This window comes from Sorex fumeus, unplaced genomic scaffold (genome assembly GCF_029834395.1).
Source record: "Sorex fumeus unplaced genomic scaffold, SorFum_2.1 ptg000070l, whole genome shotgun sequence".
Taxonomy (NCBI): Eukaryota; Metazoa; Chordata; class Mammalia; order Eulipotyphla; family Soricidae; genus Sorex; species Sorex fumeus.
Genome location: NW_026606127.1, coordinates 1,814,932 through 1,821,718, shown reverse-complemented (window position 1 = coordinate 1,821,718; position 6,787 = coordinate 1,814,932). Strand labels below are relative to the sequence as shown.

The 6,787-nt window shown below is 39.6% G+C and overlaps 1 pseudogene; it reads right to left on the bottom strand.

The window, feature by feature from the left end:
• Positions 1-1,599: 1,599 nt before the first annotated feature.
• On the bottom strand, positions 1,600-1,693 carry LOC130037075 (uncharacterized; annotated as a pseudogene).
• Positions 1,694-6,787: the final 5,094 nt, after the last annotated feature.

Here is a 6,787-nt window from a genome sequence, read left to right as displayed (position 1 = left end):
TTATCTACATCTATTGATATAATCATATGACTTTTATCTTTATTTTATTGAGATGGTGTATTCTATTGATTGACTAGAGAATGTTAAGCCATCCTTGCATCCCCAAGATAAACCTACTTGGTCATAGTGTGTGATCTTTTGTTGAGTTTCTGGATTCTCTTTGCTGGTATTTTCTTGAAAATCTTTGTATCTGTATTCATCAAGGAAATAGGTCTGTAATTTTCTTTTTTTGTGGTATCTCTATCGATTTGAGTATTAGGGTGATCTTTGCCTCATAAAAACTATTTGGGAGTATTTCTGTTTCTTCACTTTCCTGGAAAATCTTAAAAATGTTGGAAGCAGTTTCTCTTTAAAGGTTTGAAGTAGTTCAATATTGAATCCATCTGGGCCATGGATTCTGTTTGCAGGTGTACTTTTGACCATCATTTCAATTTCCTTGTTTGTGATAGGTTCAAGTATTCCAAATCTTCTTGGTTCAGCCTTGGGAGGCAATTGGAATCCAATAATTTATCAAATTTTTTCAAGATTCTCTCATTTCGTGCTGCAAAGATTCTCAAAATAATCTCTGATGATCCTATGGATTTCGGTACTTTCTATTAGGATACTCCCCTTTGCATTTCTGATTCGATTTATTAGAATTCTTTCTCTTTGTTTCATTGAGAGGCTTCTCATGGTTTATTGATCTTATTTATTTTCTCAAAGAACCAGCTTTTGCTTTTATTGGTCTTTTGGATTGTATTTTGGGATTCTAGCTCATTGATGTCTGGTACAAGTTTTATTATTTCCTTCCTCCAGCCTAGTTTGGACTTCTTTTCTTGGTCATTTTCCAAAATCTTGAGCTCTAATTTATTCATGTAGGCCCTTTCTTTCTTCCTGATGAATTCTGGCAGATCAATAATCTTTCCTCTTAACACTGCTTTTGCTGTGTCCCACAAGTTCTGGTAGCTCGTGTCCTCATTCTCATTTGTTTCTGGAAACTTTTTATTTCCTCTTTGATTTCTTTTCTAAGCCAATGGTTGTTCATTACTTCCCTTAAAGAAAAGATTTCCTTGCTGAGATTCAGTCTGTTTGATCTATGGAGAAGTGACAAAGAAGTGTTGAAATCTCCTTCTAGTATTGTGTTGCTATCAATGTTTTTCTATAAGTCAATTAGAAGTTGTTTTTAAGTATTTTGCTGGTCTGTCATTAGGATCATATACATTGAGGAGGGTGAGTTCTTTCTGATGTACATATTCCATGATCATTAAGAAATGACCTTCACTGTCTCTGATAACCTTTAGCCTGAAGTCCATGTGGTCTGATACTAGTATGGCCACTCCAGCTTTGTGGAGGTCATATTTTCTTGAAAACTTATTTCCCACTCTTTTACTTTTAGCCCATGGGTGCTTTGATTGTTCAGACGTGTTTCTTGCAGGCAGCAGATCGTTGGTTTCAGTTTTCTAATTCATCTTCCTATTCTATGCCTCTGAATTGGCACATTTAGTCTATTGACATTGAGAGAGATTGTTGTGATGGGGACTTGTGCTCTCTTTATGTAGAATTTTTGTACTTGTGGGGATTTTCTTAGCTTAAAGTAGACCTGGTCATTCTTCTTGCAACAAAAATATGGAATGCTTTACAAGTATGCATATCATCTCTGTGCAAGGACCATGCTCATCATTTTATCATTTCAATTTTAGTAAATGTGTTAAACTTAGTAGGAGTTAATTTTTCCATATTTTCTCTTCTTATTACTTTGAGTGTTGTCCTTCCTCACTCCTATGGCAGACAATGATTCCTAATCAAGGAATGTATTTCAAAGCAGCATGCATAAATAGATTTAGAAATTTAATGTCCCAGAAAGAAAAATATGGTTTTTACCATATTATCTTTTACCATACCCTAGGCATCAGTTTTACAAAATAATTCTTTTGGAAGATGGTATATGAGGTTGTTTAATGTCGTTCCCTGAAACCTTAATTAAGACCATTAAACTAGAGCCTTTTGCTGTTCTCACCTCAGTCCCCTATACATCTCCAGGAAAAGGTGGATGGTGTTGTCTGCACTTTGACCACCTTGAATGTATGTAGGATTTTTCTCCTGAAGAATGAGGTGAGAAGCATATTGATGATTTCATTCCACCTTATTACAAGTTCAACTTGAACGGAAGGTGAGAATCATGTGGCTCCTATAAAGGACAGAACAAAGGGTCTCAGTGAAGTTTAATGGCCAACTCACATTAACAACATAGATGACTCATAGTAACCTCTGTGCATCTTTCTGTATAGTGAGTTTCATATCTACTGATAGTGATTCTCAGTAATGACACATGGTCAAAACGGATCTGTAATTAAAAATCTAGTTCTCTGAGCAGAGTGGGGTCTCTGACGTGATTGAACAAGTGTGTAGTAATTTATTACTAAGCACATAAGTATTTTCAATGATGTGTACTTTTCGGTCTAAAATTAATTCCAAATATGTCTAAAACAACAATCTCCTGACCTCGCACCTGGCTTTCCTCACTGGGGCCCCTTGGAGGTGGCGTGGTGAGATTCCCTCACCGCACTGAGCAGAGCCCCGGCAGCTGAAGACCTCTGCAACCAGCCATAGGTACGCTTAAGACCACTCTTCCCAAGCTTGAAGGAGCCTCATGCATGAAGGAACTGGAAGAGGAACCCAAATGTGCGGGACCGGGGGATGAGATCTCCATGGCTGCTCAGATCAAGACTGTGCCCCCTCCTTCCAGACCCCCATCTTCTAGTAATTAAGTGTTACAACCACGAACTACCCCTGGATCCATGTAATGCCATCAATAGCCAACATCCAGAGACTGGATCTTATTTAGAATACAGCAACTCTGATTGTCCAGTTCTCATTCTCAGAGAACCTGGTAGGCTTCTGCGAGTATCTTTCCCGCATGGTGGAGTCTTTGTTTCTGGTCACTGTTCCTTTTGAGGTATAGAAGCTGCTTAATTTAAGATAGTTCCCTTTGTTTATCTCTGTTTCCAGTTGCTTGGCAAGTGGCGTGTTATATTTGAAGATACCTTTTGCTTCAATGTCGTGGAGGGATTTGCCGACCTTGTCATCGCTCTACCTGAGGGATTCTGGTGTGATGTTGAGGACTTTGACCTATTTTTATCTGACTTTTGTGCATGGTGTTAGGTAGAGGTCTGAGCTATTTTTTTTTTTTTTGCATGTAGCTGTCCAGTTTTTTCTGCATAGTTTGTTAAAGAGGACTCTCATGCTCCACTTCACATTTCTTGCTCCCTTATCAAAGATTAGATGATTATATATTTGAGTGTGTGTGTCAGTATATTCAATCCTTTTCCATTGGTCTGCAGCTGAGCCTTTGTTTCAGTCCCATGCTGTTCTCATTATTATCGTTTGTAGTAGAGTTTGAGGTTGGGGAAGGTGATGCCTCCATCGTCTTTTCCCCAAGAATTGCTTTAGCTATTCGTGTGCGTTTGTTGTTCCATGTGAATTTCAGGAGTGCTTGATCAATTTCTTTGAAGAATGTCATGGGTATCTTTATAGGGATCAAGTTGAATTTTTACACTGGTTCTTGGAGAATTGCCATTTGGCAATGTTAATTCTCCCATTCCATAAGCAGTATATATGTTTCCATTTCCTCGTGTCCTTTTTAATTTCCTATTGTATAGGTCCTTTACCTCCTTAGTTAAGCTGATTCCAAGGTTCTTGATTTTCTGAGGCACGATTGTGAATGGGATTGCTTTTTCATGTCACTTTCTTCTCTCTCATTACTTGCATATAAAAAAAGCCATAGAATTTTGGGTATTGAGTTTATAGCTTGCAATTTTACTATAAAAGTCGATTGCCTCTAGAAGTTTTTTCGTAGAGATTTTAGTATTCTCTAAATATAGTATGATATCTTCTGTGAATAGTGAGAGATTGTTTCTACCTTTCATATATGAAAAACCCTTAATATCTTTTTCTTATCTATTTTCTATTCCAAGTACTTCCAGTACTACTTTGAAGAGAAGTGCCAAAATGAATTTTTACTTAGCACATTCTGTCTGTAAATTTCTATGCTAAGAACGGTGGAAGAAACAGTGAAATCTTAGTAATTTACAAGTAAATTATGAAGACAGATAATTTAAAAGAATTTCTTTGTATAAATTTCCAAAATGTGTAGCTTTTATTAAATATATTAAGAATAAATCGTAGGTCTTGATTATACCATGAAGATTATTTTCCTGTTAGAAGTTACCCTTCTAAAATGCAAGAAAGAGACACATTTTGAAAATGTTGATTATTCGTTCATTCATTCAATGAATATTTGTTAGTCTGGTGGTGCAGTGCCTGCAGGAAGTCAACCTGTACCCTCAGGTGAGTGCATCAACAGTCTGATGGTGTCTTCATGCTTCCCGATTACCTCAAATGGCCACTGTGCCTCTGGCTGGTTCCCAACAACTCAGGACTACGTTTCTCGAGAAATTAAACTCCCTAAAGATATGTGGGAGCCATGATAACAAACCACCCCTGGCTCAGCTATACAAGCTAATGCATTGGTCTTGTTTCAGAGACCCATAGACAAATCTGGAAGATATCAACAGCCACAGTTAACCTTGGAACTGCAAAAGGCTGAAGACACTAGGGTAAATCGGAGGGAGGCAGGTTAGTTTGGTGCCCACCCAACCAGAACCCAGTGCAGCCACTTTCTCCAACAATACAAAATCGCCACCATGCCCTCCTCTGGTTTCCACCATCTCAGGATGGCTCTCACTGAAACATTACAGCTGAAAATTCGGATATGTGTGTTTTGTGACTGAAATCTCCGGGCTTTCTCTGGGCAGGATGGGCATCCCACACCCACTGCCCTGTACTTATGGAAGCCTTAGCAGTCATTTCCATACCTCAAAGCTACTCCAACCTTACCTTCCTGATAAAAATGCTAAATTCCAACAAACATGATGACCTCTTAGTACCTGTATGAGACCCTTAATGCACAAAATAAATAGGAGTCAGAGAGAAAGAATTAAAGATCCTGCCATAGAGACAGGCTGGGGGTGGGGGTAGTTTGTTGGGGGATGGTTTTAGGGAACCAGAAGTATTGGTTTTGGGAAATGTACACTAGAGGAAGGATGGAAGTTGGATCGTTGTATGACTGGAAGCAAATTATGAATAGATTTGTAATGGTCTATATCACAGATATTCAATAAAACATTAAAAATACTGATGGAACTTTAAAACCCAGCATAACTATTGTTGTGTTCTCTGTAGGAAAAAAATGTTACTCACCTGTGTGCCAATAGCTTGTAGAAAGCTAAACCCAAAGATATATCAATGACTGTCTTTGGCATGAATACTGTAATTGCAGCTATGTTATGTTTTAGAATCATTTCGTGGACAAGACGTCAAGAGGAGCAGTGGCAAAGTGCATCAATGTTGAATGGATAATGTTTCAGGAGCTTGCAAGGGAGATGCGAAGATTTGGCATGAGTAAAGGGAAGAAACAGAAGAGTTAAGTACTAATAAGTATCATGAGAAAAATGCAAGGGAGGACATTTCCTGGCAAGTGTCACACTCTGTTGAGCTTTTGGTGAGGATAAGTATTAGAAAGTATCTTTCCCATTTAGTGGTAAAAAGGTTACTTTGATGGGTATATTTAAAATTTACTTTAACGATTAGAATCACTAAGAGATAAACAGTTACAAAGTTGCTCATAATTGAGTTTCAGTCATCTAATGTTCTAGAACTTTTCCAGTATATTGGGGCATTTTTGAATGAATATCCCTGGTGCGAAGACTAGGGCATCTGAATCTTAACACATTTCACCAAATATATGATCTGTACTCACATGATTTACACTGTCTCCCCTGCTCTTTGATTTATGTTTTCATGCAATATTTCCTTGTGAAACTCACCTCAAGTGAGGCTCCCTATTTAAGACAAGTACATGTTTCTGGGGCATTACGTATGTTTTGGTTGCTGGGAGAGTCTGTAAAGCAATGCTCAGGAGGTGTGCGGGCCCTACAGACAATTCTCAGAAAACGTGGCCATGGTGCTTGGGGTCCTCTGAGGCTATACAGCCTTTGATACTCTGGCAATCATGTGGTGCTGGGAGTCAAATTGAATGCATGTGAGACAAGTTCCATAAGCACTACACTATCTCCTGCGGCCCTGGGTATTAGATTTATGTCAGCATTCTGAGGTCCTCCCTTTTGTCAGAAAGCAGAGACTTGTGCAGGAGAAAGTGGAAGAGACTTTAGGGTTTAGCTAGGTTGACTGAGTGGCTGGTGATACCATTAAGATTGGAACATAAAGTAAAAATAAAACAAGAGCCCCGTGCCTTTTCCCGCTGAACTCGACACCCTCCACAGGGGGACACCTGCGGGGAACACCTGCAGCAGCTCCTTGGGACTGTCCATCACCTAATCAGCCCCTCCCCTCCAGGTGGGTAGGGGGAGCACAAGCCAGGTTCACCACTCCTCACCCCCAGTCCCCCGCGTTTTCCTGCAGAACTGGACACCCTCCAGAAGGGGACACCTGAGGCAGCTCCATGGGATTTTCCATCGCTCCTCCTACATTCCAGGATTCTTGATGGGAGTGACCCTGGGATGGGCCAGGGGCATGGCCACCATATAGGGAGTGTGTCCTCCCAGAAGTGGGCGTGGCCTTCTCCTGGGTGGCCAGCCGCAGTTATATTTCCCAATCTGGGCACTCAGGACTTTCATCTCTCACTTTGTCACCTAATACCAACTAAAAATTTCTGACCACCTCTACTAGAATACAACATTCCAATCGCCTACTCCATTTCTAACAAAATACCTGTATGAAATATGCTGTA